This window comes from Drosophila elegans, unplaced genomic scaffold (assembly GCF_018152505.1).
Source record: "Drosophila elegans isolate 14027-0461.03 unplaced genomic scaffold, ASM1815250v1 contig_133, whole genome shotgun sequence".
Classification (NCBI taxonomy): Eukaryota; Metazoa; Arthropoda; class Insecta; order Diptera; family Drosophilidae; genus Drosophila; species Drosophila elegans.
Window position 1 is genome coordinate 2,435,210 of NW_024545499.1, and position 16,621 is coordinate 2,451,830.

The window sequence follows — 16,621 nt, forward strand, 5'->3', positions numbered from 1 at the left end:
GTTACACACCAATCGAAAGGGAGGTTTAGGGGAAGGGCAGTAAAAGTGACTTGACACAAATTTTTTTAATGAAACCCTTGAGCTCGGGCTGGTAAAATATTCCACTTTTTTAGCACAGTTTAATTTTTTTTTGAAATACGCGTCGAATGACACCCAATTTGCTTATATCCGATGCTGCGTTCAAATGTTAAAAAAAAAATACTTTATTTTTGGGAATATCTCAATATACAATTTTTTCGGTTTTTGTTTGTTAGTTTCAAAAAATTTTAAGGACAATTTTTAGAATTATAATAACTTTTCATGTATTGGGCAGGTAGTTCTAGGATTCTTTAAATAACTAGCTTGCTTAGCGCAAAATCGCTAAAAATAGCTAAACTTTCACAGCTACAACATCTAAACTATTAACGCTACAGACAAGTGTTGTATGCCATTAAAAAGGTGTTATCAAATTCTAGTCACGCTCTTAATAAAATACTTCAAAAACTATTACATTTTTATTTTATATTTTTACTTTTTTGCAAATGAATACAAATGGTTTGAACCGATTTTACTTTAAATTTTTACGTATGTAGCCCATGAATGTTTTTGAAAGATAATAAGCAACAGAAACTGAAACTTTTTTCAGTTTAGAGCAGTTAACGCTGCCTTGGCAAGAATAAACTCCTACAGGAGGGAATATTTGTAAAATATTTATTATTTTTAAAAAACGTAATTTAAAACTAAACCAAATACCTTATAAAGAGGTGAGCAAGATTCAAAGCAAATATCTTAAAAACAACGAAGTTATGAAATTTGTATGTATATCCATACAAATGAATAATTTAGTCAGAAGGACACATTCCCGACCCTATCAGCATCACTGGGATAGTCGATCTAGCCATATCCGTCTGTTTGTCCACTCGTTTTTACGCAAACTAGCCCTTCAGTTTTAAAGCTATTAGTAGGAGTTAAAACGAGCCAGATCGGCAATTTTTCCAAACATTTCAGTTCTTCAAAGTCTGGCTTTCATTACTTGAAGTGCAGGTCAGAAGTCTTGGTGTAGATCACCGTATTGTTGTTCCATTTGGCCCATGGCCCAATACTCCGTCTTGATCATCGTCAGTAGCCGAGTCCTTTCATTGTTCTGTTGTGTCTGCTCCTCCGTTCTCTTTCCGTTAAAGTGTGGCCATAAGGACTAAGCAATTCGGCAGCCTGGCGTTGGTGTCCATTGACTGTGAGCCGTCATCCTTGCCGCCGTTTCAATTCTGCAAGAACGCACTGAAAGGGTCTTTATATTTCGCTCACAGTCATAAGCTCAGTTGTCGGAAATCGTTAAGCCCTAAAAAGGATAAAAATTCAAATATTTCAGATTTTAACCACGATTTTCTCAATACTGGGACGTGATGGGAAGTGGTTTATTTCGGATTAGTAAACTGCAGATAAAATCCTTTCAGAATCATTACCGTTTAGTCTTGGGGCTCATTTAATTTTAAATGTGGTCGACCTTCTTTACCAAAGTACCGACACAAAAAAAAGAAAACAATAAATAACGTTTCAATCGAGTTTCCCGACAATAGGATACCCGACATTTTGCTTACAAATTTCAATCTAAATATTCCCCCCACAAAACAATCGGAGTTTAGGTGGCGCCATCTGTCGAACTGCATAGCCAAAATTAGAAGCAAAGCACACACAGAGTCCAGTAGCTAAGGACTGGCTTGTTTTTAATTGACGTGATAGACTTTCTCGATTTGTGGGCGTTTTTAAGTAATCTTGCTCTGCGTAAGAGTTCCTAGAATCAGCATTTCAAATTCAAAGTCTGCAGCTTTTATAGATTCCAAGATCTCGACGTTCATACGGACGGATAGACAACCAGACATGCCTAGAGATCGACTCAGGATCAGTGATCGGAAATCACGGTCGGGATTTCATCTGCACCGTAAAATCAAAATTCATCGATTTAAAGTTTTGAGCCAGTGTAAGTTTCAAAAGTTAATCCGGTAAATTTATGCCAATAAGAAAGTTAAATTGAGAACTATTAACCCTGACAATATTTATTACATTCTTAGTAAATTGTTTTCAAGTAAAAGCGATGTACCGTTTTTTTTTTTTTTTTTTGGTCATGACTATATGTCAGAAGTCAGATAGACATGTCCCTCAATCGCATTTAGTTCCAATTTCAATTTGGTCTGTATATACATTAAGCAACAGCTATTTAAGGGGTAACACAAATTTAGCTGCTAGAAGAAGTGGATAGTGCTTTACCGAAGTATGAAAAAAGGAATCGTGTAATTAAGTATACAAAAATTAATTTTTTCAGAAAATATATATTTTTAACTGCCGCTATACTGCCAATCTGCTGAATTGTCTTTATGACCTGACCGGGCGGAACCTGGATAGTTTGAAAAAAGTGGTTTCGGGAAAATTGAACATGCTTTTTAACTGAGCTCATCTGGCCGTCGACGAGCTGCGAAAAAATGTGTATTTTAACCTTTTCTACATTATTTGCCACTAAATAAGCAAGTGCATATTGTTTTTATAACCCTAAATTAAGTTAAGGCCAAAAATTCATTTTTAAAAATAGATTCATGTTACCCCTTAAGTCGTGTTTGTGCTAGGTTCTTCCACAAATAAATATTTCATGACCCTTTCTGATGGTTGCTTACAAAGTAATTTAACATTTAACTTATGTTTGACATATACAGCCCAGTTCCAGTTTTAATTCCCGAAAGATTCACAGGGACTCGAATTTTCACTTCCGAAAGAATTATAGGGATTCTAAATTCCCTCTGTTAATTCTCTGTCAACTTCCGAAAAGAACTCTCGGAAATTATATAAGGTAAATTTAAAAGTGTTTATGTTCTTATTACCGCTTAGTTTTATTTACTATTTGTCCGAAACGTGTGTTGTTGGGACTTTTTTCATCGCCTTTGGCCACTCCGGTCCTCAACACTTCTTGTGACAAGTTCACAACACTTCTACCACAAGTTTCCACAACTGGCTAAAAATCGGATCAAAGGGAAATTCTGTGGCAAATCCCCAATTGGAGAAGAAATATTAAATTATGTTAAAAGGAAATCCGAAAATGTTATCAAATTCACTGTCTAATGACATTTTACCTATCAAGTTGTAGAAAAATCCGCGAACATTTAAATTTTTGGCGTATCGATATTTTTGATCGGAATCTGTTCAAAGCGAGCGTAAACTCTGTAGCTAACACTTCTGTTAAGTGTCGATGTTACTCAACAGCTGCAGGAAAAAAACCTCGAAAAAGTCAAAGTCAAATCACGAACAGTATACAACCGTATTTTTCATGGACAATCGCTAGAAAGAGATATCATTCGTTTTACTTTCGCACGATTGACAAACGACAGGCAAATAAAAAACGTCCTTAGATGAGAGCAGCGTGTACGCCTAGTTTCGAGAAAGTGGTTTCGAGAAAATCGAACATGGCTTATTAAGTGAGCTCATCTGGCCGTCGAGGAGCTGCGAAATTGTGTATTTCAACCTTTTCTGCATTATTTGCCACCACAGAAGCAAGTGCATATTATTTTTATAAACCTTAGTTTAAGTTTAGGCCAAAAAAAATACATTTTTAAAAATAGAGTCATGTTACCCCTTAAGTCGTGCTTGTGTTTGGTACTTCCGCAAATAAATATTTCATGACCCTTTCTGATGGTTGCTTACAAAGTACTTTTACATTTAACTTTTGTTTAACATATACAGCCTAGTTCCAGTTTTAATTTCCGTAAGATTCACACGGACTCGAATTTTCCATACCTGTTCCAGTTTTCACTTCCGAAGGAATTATAGAGAATCTTAATTGCCTCTATTAATTCTCTGTCAACTTCCGAAAATAACTCACGGAAACTTTTCGCCATGCAATTAGCTGGTGGACTCAATTCCGCAAGCACAGAAGCCCTATTTTATACTTTTAAATATGTCATGAAAAGGTATTTAATTTAAGGTAATTTAAAAGTGTTTTTGTTCTTATTACCGATTAGTTTAATTTACTATTTGTCTGAAATGTGTGTTGTTGGTATTTTTTTCATCGCCTTTGGCAACTCAGGTCCTCAACAACTCTTGTGACAAGTTCAGAACAATTCTACCACAAGTTTCCAGCACTGGCTAAAAATCGGACCAAAGGGAAATTCAGTGGAATCCCCAATTGGAGAAGGAATATTAAATTATGTTGAGAGGAAATCCAAAAATGTTATCAAAATCACTTTCAAGTGGAAACTGGAACAGATACACCCATGTCGAATGACATTTTAACTGTCAAGTTGTAGAAAAATCCGCGAACATTTAAATTTTTTTGATCGTAATCTGTTCAAGGCGAGCGTAAGCTCTGTATGTTAACACTTCTGTTAAGTGTCGATGTTGCCCAACAGCTACTGGAAAAAAACCTCGAAAAAGTCAAAGTCAAATCAAAATAAAGTAAAAGCATCGGTCTAACAACTAACATTTCTGTTGGGAAAGCGATTATTATCATTTCGGTTGCGAAATCGATTGCCTAATCGAGACTTTGAAAACATTATATCGATGCTGGCATCGATGTCTTTTCGTCTTCGCGCAGTTGAAATATTTTGGATGCGACATCATAGAGTAATATATAGAGTCATAGAGTAAGAAATGTATGAAGTAAGAATTTATATAGAGGCAACATTTGCTCTGCCCGCAAATTTCTCGACGCTGGCGTGACGCCGGTGTTTGAACAGTGTGGTGAAGATATCAGCTGTTCGAACATGTGCAAGCGACCAGCAACAGGATGCAACTGCCGTAAGACCTGCATGCGAAAGAAGAGTTCAGCTAGTAAGCGCTAAATTCAAAACATTGAAAGAGTTTTTGCGCTATTTTGTAAAAACAATGACTTCTCTTTTGCTTTTTTTTGCCTTTACAAGAACTACATACGACTAAACACCGTTGATATGTCAATAAAAGTCCAAAAAAGCGATTTTTTATGACTTAAAACACAAAAATTTCAGGTTTTTAAACAAAACGTCCAGAGGTATTGTCTCTAAGCCGATGGTAATTCGATGTCTCCATTCTTTTATTGATTTCGCTGCAAAATACCAGTTTATTTACTTTTTATCATTTCACCACACTTCGAACATCCAAGCAGATTCCCAGCAAAGTCCAATTGCTTTTGCTGTTTGACGTGACGTCATGTCGAACCTGAAGCATCTTCTCAATGCTCGACGTCCACCAATACAATCATCCCTCACACCTATTTTTAACTGTGTGAACTCAAAAATATTTCCGATTCCTACTCAGTATCGATAAAATATTCTCTGTTATTCATACAACAGGCTCTTAAAAGCTCGTGTTTCGTATGGCTTTGAGCTGTAATGCTGATTTGAGATATTTTATTGGCATAGAGTAATTATGTTATTGGTTTAATTTGCTTTTTTGAGTTTAAGGTAGTGAAAAAATTCAGTATTAAACCAAAAAATACTAGCTTCTACTTGAAAATGTCAAATATTTAAAAAATGTAAAATAAAAAAACAAATATAATAAAATACAAAAATAACAATATATCTTTGCAACAAACTTAATTCCACCATAATAAATTATAAAACGGATTTTTTTTTTATTTGGTTTTATTAGAAACATTGAAAGTGCAAATGCAAAAGAATAATTATATTATATATTCATCTAGTCTATTAATAGTTATAATTAACATAATTCTTATTATCAAAACACAATACGTTTTGCTAACAAAATATTTAAAATTAACTTATCCTTATATTACAAATTATTTAAATTCAGTACAATTTGAATTTAACTCAGACATGAGTGGGTCCTATGTGGACATTGAATTCAGTCCCATGTGCACATTGAGTCAAAAAGTAAAAGACTTTGCTTTCTTACTCAATGCCTATGTGGACATTGAATTCAGTCCCATGTGGATGTTGAATTCGAAGCCGGAATCCACAAGTCATAAGTTTTGTTCAAAGTTCGAAACTCAAAATTGTCGTCATTGTAACGGCAATGTTAAATCACCGTTTCCTAACAGAATGTTAAGATGAGTGGGTAGCGCTGCGGCAGAGGAAAAGCATAGTAGAGATGAAAAAACTTCGATGTTGCGCCGCAAGCGTTATCGGTCACTGAAACCGATGATTTGAAAACATCGATGTTGTCATCGATGTTTTACCACCTCCGCGCAATTGAAATTTTTCGGATGGGACGAGGTCGCTGCGCGGACGTAAAAAATGTATAAAGGAGTAAAAGGGGAAACTCGGTAAATCGGAAGGTGCAAGTTTGGCGCGGAGCGTTAAATTCGGGTTTTTATGTGTTTGGGCGGAAAGAAACTGTGGTGGGAAGCTTATGGAAGACAGCCAAATTTTGTCAAAGTTAATTCGTAGGAGTGGAAGTGGATCGTTTTCGTCCCCGTTAGCACGTGAATAGTTTTTTGTTGTTGCTCCCGTTGCACTTGCTGACCAGTGTGTGTGTGTTTGTCGGGTTCATTGCATAGTGTAAGTGTAGACGGGTCATTAAATCTGCCGCTTTGTTTTCTGCTGCTATTCTTTTCTTTTGGGTGAATTGCACAAGTGTAACGGTTTTTAAGAAGTGCAACAACCAAAGCGGCAGAAGCAGCAGCAACAACAATTGTGTAAAGTGTGTAACTAAAAACGCGAAAAAAGCGCAGTTCACTCAAACTGCAAACGAAATTGCCATAAATTATTGTTATAAGCTTTTGCGTTGCGTGATGAAAGAAAAACAGTGCAATGGCCAATGAAAAGCGCTGTGAGCGAAAAAAAAAGAAAAATATTGTGTATATATCAGTGAATAGTAAAAATTAACATAGGGGAGCAAAAAGTGAAAAAGAAAAACCAGGAAAATAGTGGAAGCAGCCACAACAAAAAAAAAGAAGAAGAGGATGAAAAAACGTTTGCTGCATTTACACACCTACCCACCCTCTCTCGTGGCGTCCTTTGCCCTGTTCCTGTTTTACTCACCATCTCTCTCTAACACCCAAAGCCGCAAACTCTCTCTGACATGCGCCCTCTCCCGCTCTCGCACAGTGCACTTTTCGTGCCCTTCTTCATGCTCCTTTCATGAGTCACGAAAATAAGGCGAAACCGTGAAAATTAAAAGAAACGGTTCAAAAAGCAGTGACAGTGCAAACAGCTAAAATTCAAACTTAAGCAAATTCGGGCAAAGTGCAATGGCCAAATGCCGCCATAAAAGGCATTTATTGTACTTTTTGGGTGTTCCTGGGTCTTTGCCCTTCTCATTCGTCGATTGTGTGAGTGGAATGTTTAGTCGACAGCCGCGGCCTTTTTTTGCGAGGGTGGGTAAACAAATTAAATAATTTGTTTATAAAACTGTGTCAGAGCTAGAGTCATGTATAAGTCCCAACCCGCTCCCCCTGACGCATGTGCGTCATTTACAGTCCAACTTGCCTAACACATCTGACATTTTTTGTGCACCCTCACTCTAGAAGGTTTTTCAATTCTTCCGTAATTCATAAAATATTTTTGTATGTATATATATATTAAATTAAAATGTAATACTTTTTTATGGAGTATACGAGCAAGAGCTGTCAACAATAACTTATTTAAATTTATATTTCTTTTCGCTGCCTTCAAAAGTACTTAAGAAATATAAGTCCCTTAAAAATAATAAAATAACCTGATCGTAGCTAGGAACGTTAATATTTACAATAATCTTCGAAACTAGAACTTACCGCCCAAAAAAAATAAAAAAAATAAAACAAATTTTCTTGAAGTCTTGGTTTTGATCGGTGTATCACTCTTTCCGATCGGACCGCCAACTTAAAAATCATGCAACGCTAGAATGACAGTAAGCCAATGTTATAACATTTGCCCTTGAAAAAAGTAGAATTCACATAGGAAAGTTGCACTGTAAGATCTCAGTTGCTGGCCGGCTAATCAAAGCACAGTCAGCACAATAATTTCGCATTCTCCTCCTTCCACTCAATCCGCCTATCTGGTCCACTCCATCTGCTTTTTTTCTATCAATCTGCTAAAACATTCGCCCTTGTGGTTTTATCAAAGACATGTTCTAATTAGCAAATGCTTCAGTTTCTGTCGTTTACGTATAGTATAACTTATGTACATCTAAATGTATATATTATTGCTGCAAAAAATCGATAGTTTGGAGGGGTTTGGTCAACGTGTTTTTTTTGAGTGGTGGGTGACACATCCATCCCGAGTACCGCTGCTTTTCGTCCGTACGCTTTATCATTAAAACTCATTCAATTGGGCAGGTTACGCGCATTACACACACCGCGCGCACACGTGTTCGTAAGACAAACACTGACCACAGGTAAAAAGAGCGCAGCAAGAGCGAGAGAGTCGCCCACTCTCTCAATTTTTTCTTTTTGCCGGTCTTTTGCTGCTCTGTTTATAATTTTATTTGTTTTGGTAAGCAACCCCAAGCATTTGGTAGCCGACCAATTTTTGTTTTTCATTTTCAATTCCCGAAGAATTTTCTAGGCTTTCAAAAAAACATAATTTGAATAAAATCAATGAGTTTGTCTTTCGAAGAATTACCGTATCTAAGGTAAAAACAATTCATATGATCTGCATATATTTAATACTGATTTTGTCAGTTTGGAATGAATAAAAGCTTTCATAGATAGACAGCACACTGGAGCTTATCTTCTCTCTAATGACCTTGCGCATTTGGAATTTGCTACGACTCGATCAATGACACATGATTAAACTAAAAATTTTGGATTTAGTCAAAAGTTTGCAACGAAGATTTTAAAATATTTCGAAGCTTTGGTTGCAGCAAAAGCAACACAATGTTTCAATGTTTTCTTAGAATATTGTTTGGTCTTGCACAAATATCCTTTTTACTCTTTGGACAGCATTTTCTAATATTTTTAGGTCAATAGGTCACCATCAGGTCGTGTAAAGTAAATATTTTCCTCCATCAAAACACAAAATGTTTTTCAACTTTCCATGCTGCCAATTAAAGAGATGCTCAACAAATTGACTCATGCTTCGCGATCAGAACATATTTATTTTATGTAAAGTATAAGACTTTTCTAAAGATAATCTATATTTTTAAAACGTTTTTTAACTCGGTAGACGGATCTAAATTTACTGAAGCCTCCAGATCCTTAAAGAGCAAAGGGGGCACTGGGGCTGTCCTACAGCGTGTATATCAATTAAGATCTTATTTTAGGGCGCTCAAAATCACTTTATTTTGATATAGGTGTTGGGTTAGGCGTAGACTTCAGAAAATAACCTTTATATTTACTTAATTTTTTTGACTCATTTCATATTTTTAAAATTTTTTTAGCAAATCAATTAAAGCTTATTAACATTAATGACTGGGTGGTGCTAGTGTTTGGTGTTCCATATTACATTTTGTTTGATAAATGTTCCCAAGTTTTAAAAACTGATGACATTGTGCACGTCATTCATCGTATTTTAGTGGGTAGATTGTAACCATTTTTTATATTAAAAAGAAAATTAAAGTAATGTAGTTTTGTTGAATAAAAAAATCAGTTAATAAAAATTTTTTGTTTAAATGCCTACCATCTTTATCTTAATAAATTATGATAATCCTGAAATTGTTTAGAAGCATTCCACCGAATTGCATAAAAATATCAACATATTTAAAATACTTAAGTCGTATTCAGCTGGAACTATGAAATCACATAATTCATTTTTCCCAAAAGGATAAGGCACAGCGACTAAATAGTACATGTAGTACATATAATATAATCCAACTTTTATTTTCACCATATTGTGTGGAAACCGCCAAAGGGGTTGTTGGCTTTGTGGTGTTCACTATTAATGTTGTCTTAGTTGTTTTTCAAGTAGATTTACTTGTCTAGTGGTGTTTGTCGGCCTGGAAAATGCACTCAAGCGTTGGACTCCTCTTCCCTGCTGCTTCTTCTGCCGACTGCGCCGTTTTTTATTACCTGCTGGGCCGTCTGACAAGTTTTACCTTTTTGTAGTGTTTCCCTCGATTGGCAGCGACATGCACTTGGCATCGCCAGTTGGAAAATGCCATCGAGGTCGCGATAGCGCATCAAAGTGGCCATCGGACATGGAAATCTAGATGACTCCGCTGTGTAGAAGTTCTGCACTAACGGAGTTGTGTCGACTTGTATACAGTTAAAACTTATTTCCCTTAGATTTGGATAACTAGAAGTAAAGTTGGTAGAGGCAGTTAAGTTAAAAGGTACTTTAAGGGGGAAAATTATAATTTTATAAGTTGGTGAGTTTTGATTTTAATACTTGCAACTAAAATATTTATTTTCTTAATGAACTATCATTTAAAAAATTTTCAACATGTCAAACTCTTATCAAGGTAAAAAAAACTTTTGTAATTGAAAGTTCGAAAATACAAAAACTTTATATATATATAAAACTGGCACAACATTTTTTGTGGGGCACATCTTTTTTTTGGTCTTTGAACATTGGAACTCTGGCTATTAAAGAAAAAATACTAAAAATACTTCTCAAGAAATAATTTCTTGAGCTATCGACTGTTATCGACACGCAATAACGAGTCTCTGCTTTGGGCCAATTGCAAAAATGAATTCAAAAGTCAATGGGTAAGAAAAATGTGTTAATCTTTTGCGTTAATATTCATAGCGCAATTTTGACCCTTATGTATCTGAAACAATAACGCGGTCAGATAAAATCGGGAAGTAATAGCCCACACTTTAGACAAAACTGGCAGGCTAATATAAATATGCACAATTATTTATAAAGCAATAATATTACTGTAGCGGCAGTAGCCCTAATAGCATTGTTTCCATTCGTTTTAATAGTAAAATATACATATGTCGATTGTAAATTTTGACAATATTATTTAGCCAGTTTAGCCTGTTTGACCGTGAACCGAAAACACATACATTACCCATCAGCACCCTCGAAAAATAATTGACTAAAGGTGTTATTTTTATTTTGGAAGCGCTTTTTGTAGCCTGAGAACTTAAAGCATCTGCACGCAGCCGCTTAAAACAAAACAAAAACAGCTGATCGACCTACTAGAAATAAACAAACTTAAAAATAAGAAGAAGCAAACACAAAAAACAATGTTCCCGCCAACAAAATGGATATTAACGCAAAACTAAATACAATTTTAGCATTTGCAAGTAAAAAGTTTTTCCTCTGCTATTGATTTATCCACTGACGGCCTATGGTGACCACCCGATCAATTTATTTCTGCTGGGATTTCACATATATGAATAGGAGAGCTTTTCCGCACTAATTGTAGGTCGTCTAGCTTTTTGCCTCGAAAAATGGAAGTCAGTATTTCATATTATCGAATGGCATTTGTTCATTTAATTATATTTTTTGCTTAAATACGCTACGGATTTGGCCGAAATGCACATCAATCTTCGAAAAATCCCAAAATTGCTAACTAAATTCATCTAAATACTTACACAAATACTGAGTCACAACCGAATTTACATCCTTCGACTCGCAAAAACGAGTTGTACCGACTTTTTTTTACATCTCTTTATGAAAGAAAATGCCGCTGATGCGGAATTTGGTTGCTGAAGCAGGAAAACCGTCTGTATGAAATGGGAATATGAATGGGAAATATATTTGTTAGAGGTAAGCAACGAACCATTTGAAATGCTTCTTTCTACGACTTGATCAAGAAAATGTCTAGCTTATATACACCGGATAGTATTTTGCCGGGCAGAAATGATAAACTTTTCTTTTGTTTTTTTGATTACGTTTATTTAAACCAGTGGTCGGCAAAAGCCTGTCTCCGGGGTACAGGATACCGCCAACTAAGCAGCACATCAGTAGCGCGACGGCAGCGGTTGACACACTGAACAGTTTCGCCGTGCAAATTACTCACACAAAGAAGTGCGAGCATATAGTGCGTGTGCCGACAGCTGATTAAAACCTTTAGAATTTTATTGATCAAGTCAAAAAGTTGATGTCGGCCAAATAGGCGCCGCCACAATTGATTGCTATATGGGCTCGTTTTATGGAATTTTTAATTTCTTCGGCAAGAACAGACAGATTCTCGCACTCGTGTCGATTGTTGTCCTTGAGGGTTTCCAGGGTCTCGGGCTTGTTAACATTTACATTACAACTGGACTTAAAAAAAAGTCTGTTGCGGTTAAAGCGGGAGATTTTGCAACGCAGTGCCTAAACGAGAGATGACCCGGGAACGCCGCCTTCAAAATATCGGTTGTTGCTCGCGCAGTGTGTGCCGTTGCTTCGTCCTGTTGGAACCCCATGTCCTTCTCGATTAACTTGATATGAAAATCGCCATACTTTTTTAAAATGTTTTGTATTTACGAATATTTAGCATTTAATTAAAGGAAACTTCAGAACGAAAAGGATATTTTATTTTTAAAAGATATGTTGTTACCTTTATGCACATATAAAATTTTAAAGTCCGAGCAGTATGTCAAATTTGATTGGCTGCGCTCCATTAGCTAATGTTCTCTCAAGCTGTCGGGGAGCCCCAGATGTTTTCTGGCTTATCTATTATACTCGCATCTTGGGACCTTTGACGGGCTATATCTGGTGTGTGGCATCTGATAAGCGAACACAATGCAATCAACCGCTCGATTTCCACACAACAGCGACGGCACAGAAACTCCCATATCTTTGTTCCGTCCCGATCTTTGCTCTTTTGAGTGGATAATTAAAGTTCCGCTGCTCGTCGGGCAACGCCCACTAGGAATTTTGGAGCCTAATTAGTCGGCAAACGTTTACCCATTTATCAATTAGCACTCAACTAACTAATGGAGCATTTGGGCAGTTCTACAGTTCTTCAGAATACATCAGAAGCACACAAACTTGAGTTGATTTAACTTGATATTGTAGAATCAAATCAATTGAACCCGTTTGTCATGCAAATTTTGCGATCTCTGATAATAAATACCATGACATAATCCCATAACAAAACCCTGAAGCAATGATCTAATGGAGCATTCAATGCAATTTTTAACATTATTTCACGGCAGAGCCCGGGGCCTAGCTTAACATTTATAAATCGCGTCGCTTGCTATTGCTGGCAATTAAACCATTTTTCAACTCGATCGCTGTTCTAATGGAGACCCCTCTATCCCTTTCCCCATGATTTTTTCCTGTTTTCTATTTCCTAGCGATGACGTTGTCAAACTTATGTTACTTTTTTTTATCACCATTTATTGTTTTGTGACTTTTGCGGTTGCTTTTATTTGCCTTTTCAACTGTCGCTTAATTGACTTGGTCTCCTCTGGTGAACCCCATCAACAAGCCCTGTGAGAACTAGGGATACCTACACAAAAGTGTATTCCCGTCTCATTCAGAATTTCAGCTAATTAGCTCTATTAAGTTCCGCCCTTATCTTAAGGGTTTTTCATATCGTTAGCTCTTTATTGTTCTACGTTATTTAAATGAAACGGAACTTTTTGTTGCGTTGGATCATAAAATTCGTTGTTGCGCTGTTATAAAGATTAATTAAGTATTTTGGGTACAGTGTTTAAATAGCAAACATAGATTACTTGTTTCATTTTATTTTGTTAGAGTCAAACCCATTTCAATTTGGCTTAGGCTCGGTTGATAGGGTTCCGGTTTAATTCGTTTTTATACCCGTTACTCGTAAAGTAAAAGGGTATATAGTATTCGTTGAAAATTATGTAACAGCTAGAAGGAAACGTTTCCGACCATATAAAATACACATATTCTTAATCAGGATCAATAGTCAAGTCGATCTAGCTATGTCTGTCTGTCCGTCTGTACGAACGTCGAAATCTCGGAAACTATAAGAGCAAGAGATTTAGGACTTGGCATGCAGATTCTAGTAGTTCCTAAGCAGTGCAAGTTTATCTCAATCTCGTTTTTTTACGTTACGTTCACATGGATGCAAAGGAGTGCTGAATCCTTATACAAAATCGTCCATATCATCACTGGAAATACACCAATATAAGTATACTGTATTAGACAATTATACAAATATTTGATTGAACTTGGCCAAATGAATGTCGTTTGGTATTACAGTAAATTTTGTACATTGAACTGTATTTTTATCAAACAAATATAAAGTTACGATCGCACCTTTAACTGCAAAAAATTCAGATATCAAATTTGAGACCACTGTTATATACGCTGCTTTGGAATTGTTAGGTAACAAGGCTGATTTTATTTAGAATCTTTGTGCTGACTTCGAAACTAATAAATAAATATATAGCTAATTTTTTTGTTTTAGAAATAATTATCGTCACAAAATTTTATATCAGAAATCAGCTTGATATCAGCAGTTTTACAGTCTTATTACTTCAAAGCTCCAAGACCTACTAACAATAAAGAATAACATCAAAACCACGACCATGAGTCGTCCCTGTATACCTTGACTGTTAAAAAAAGCCATAGCTTACAATTCTGATTATGTATGAAAATTTTACAGAATTGTTTCTTTATAAATTAGCGTTAATTGCCGTCTAGTTTTGAAGTTTTTTTTTTGCCGTTTTGGTAAGTAAATTTTACAAAATTCCAGGACTCATTTATTTAGATGATTACTACGCCAACTGGAAAACAGACTTTTACTTCTTTTGTCTAGACACATTCTGTTTGCATTCCCATGCTGCGAATTCCTTTACTTGCACAAGCCCTTGGCCTTCAGCATATTTAGTTTGTTATATTTGTTTTGCCGGCGTCGCATTTGTTTTATTTATACTATAACAACAGCTGCTGTGATCACCGCTCAGTCGGAGTTCAGCGAGCAACTATCGGTTCAGTCGTCTCGATTCCGTTTTCGTTTGCTATATTCGTTCAATTTGCGCATTTAATTTGCAAGTATAATGTCGAGTGGCTTTGTTCAAATTAAGACTAAATGTGGGTCTGCCGCTGTCTTACACGCCGGAAGGGAGGAATCCTAAATCAATCGGCAAAAAGTAGAAGGCCTCTCGATTAGATCAGCGTTTGGGCTCTGGTTTCGTTGCTCAGGTAATTTTAACAACATTCAAAATCTTTAAAGTCTTAAATTCTCTGCAAAGATTTGAATGAATATTTAACACCATCTTCAAGGGTATTAAAGCTTATTGAAGCCAATTTCGGCAATCCGAAGCTTTAATACCCTTGTAGATGGGTTCTAAAAGTTCTTAGAAAACAACTGAATTATCAAAAATTTCCCTTTCGTTCCTAAGGCAGCTAAAGCTTGTAGACCTGTAGCGAGGGAAAATCAGGGACATTGGAAAATTATTAAAACAGTCAGCAATTTCAAAATGCAAAGCTGCACAATAAAATTATCCTTGTTACTTAACAATTTCAAAGCAGTGTGTCGATTACAACATTAATTTAATAAAAATAAAGTCTTTTTTTTTAATATCACAAAATCTGATATCAGAATTTTTTGAGTTGAAGACTTTTCAAGAGGTGTTTTTGTTTGTAGTATTATATCATTCAAGATGGTTTTCGAAAAAATCGCAGGTCCAGCTGATAAGTGCGGGCCCGGGAAAACCACCAAAATAAGCACTAGGAAATCACCGTTTAGGGCAAGAACTATCATTTTATTCTAAAATTACAAAAAAAAAAGAGCAAGATTTAACATTTTTACCTGATTTTTACTATGGCAACTATATGATATAGACGTTTTAAGTTTCTATCTTTCAAACTGAGCTGACAAATAGTATAGAAACAGACGGACCTGGCTATATCAACTCGTCTAGTCATGACCTTATAATTGTCGCAAATATCTATTTCCTTTCTCCTTTGTTAAACATTTCTTATCAATTCTTTAATATCTTCTGCTAGGGTTTTATCTAAAAAAATGAGGTCCCAAAATGATCTTATTATTTCTCGGCATAGAAAACCCCTGGGTCTTACAAAGTTTCGTAAGCGCTCCACAACTTATCAAGTCATGAGCGCAATCAAAAACATTGCCCCGTTTATCTGCTGATAACCAAACCTACTCACGAAAATATAAAAGAAAAGGGGAATGGAACTACCAAAAAACAAAAATGCGAACGTATTTCTTCGACGCGCTTGTGTTTCGTTTGATACCTTTTTTTTATTCAAAGGCCGTCAGTCAACTTGTTGAGCGCCAGAAGTTTGAGAACCACTAGCGATAATCTAATGTAGCGTCCCGCTTACGTCCCACCTATTCCCCATTCCATTCCAAATTTAGTAGCTCGGTTGGCATTTATGGAACGATTTTATTTAACGCTCCACACTATACAGTTAGAGTTTGTTTATGTGCCAACAGCAGCAGCTGATAATAGCTTGCGAGTCGTCGATCCCACGCGGCAATCGAGCCGTACCAAATAATAATACAATTTAGCAGCGATAATTGGCCATCGAGCCCTACTGAGAAACAGGCTGGGACATGAATATAGCATTCAATTCTATATCGACAATATGGTAAATTACATACTACCAAAAACAAAATTTTATTTTTAATTTATTTTAAATTTTATGTCAGGTTTTAAACAATTACTTTTGAACACAATTGTATTTTTTTTAAAGTAAAAGAGAGAGAGATAAAGAACACGAGAGAAAAACCAAGGCACAATAACGGGCCGAAAGCAATATCAATTCTAGTTCTTCGTGTTTTGTACAACTTTTCGCCAGCTGCATACAATTGCTCCCCTCTTCTAACACTCCGTATCTCCACAAATATTTGCTTTTTTTTTATTTCCGGTATTTAAACTTTGCTTATGTGTATTCTATTCTCTTCTCCCAGGAAACCGGTCACT

At 35.9% G+C, this 16,621-nt stretch overlaps 1 protein-coding gene across 1 annotated transcript in view; it reads left to right on the forward strand.

Moving 5' to 3' along the window:
- The first annotated feature begins 6,159 nt into the window (after nt 1-6,159).
- The window catches only part of LOC108147573 (microtubule-actin cross-linking factor 1), an 80,752-nt gene continuing 70,290 nt past the window's right edge, over nt 6,160-16,621 (forward strand). Inside the window, exon 1 of the mRNA XM_041710758.1 lies at nt 6,160-6,220. The gene's annotated coding sequence lies outside the window, so the exon portion shown is untranslated. The remainder of the gene's footprint in view (nt 6,221-16,621) is intronic.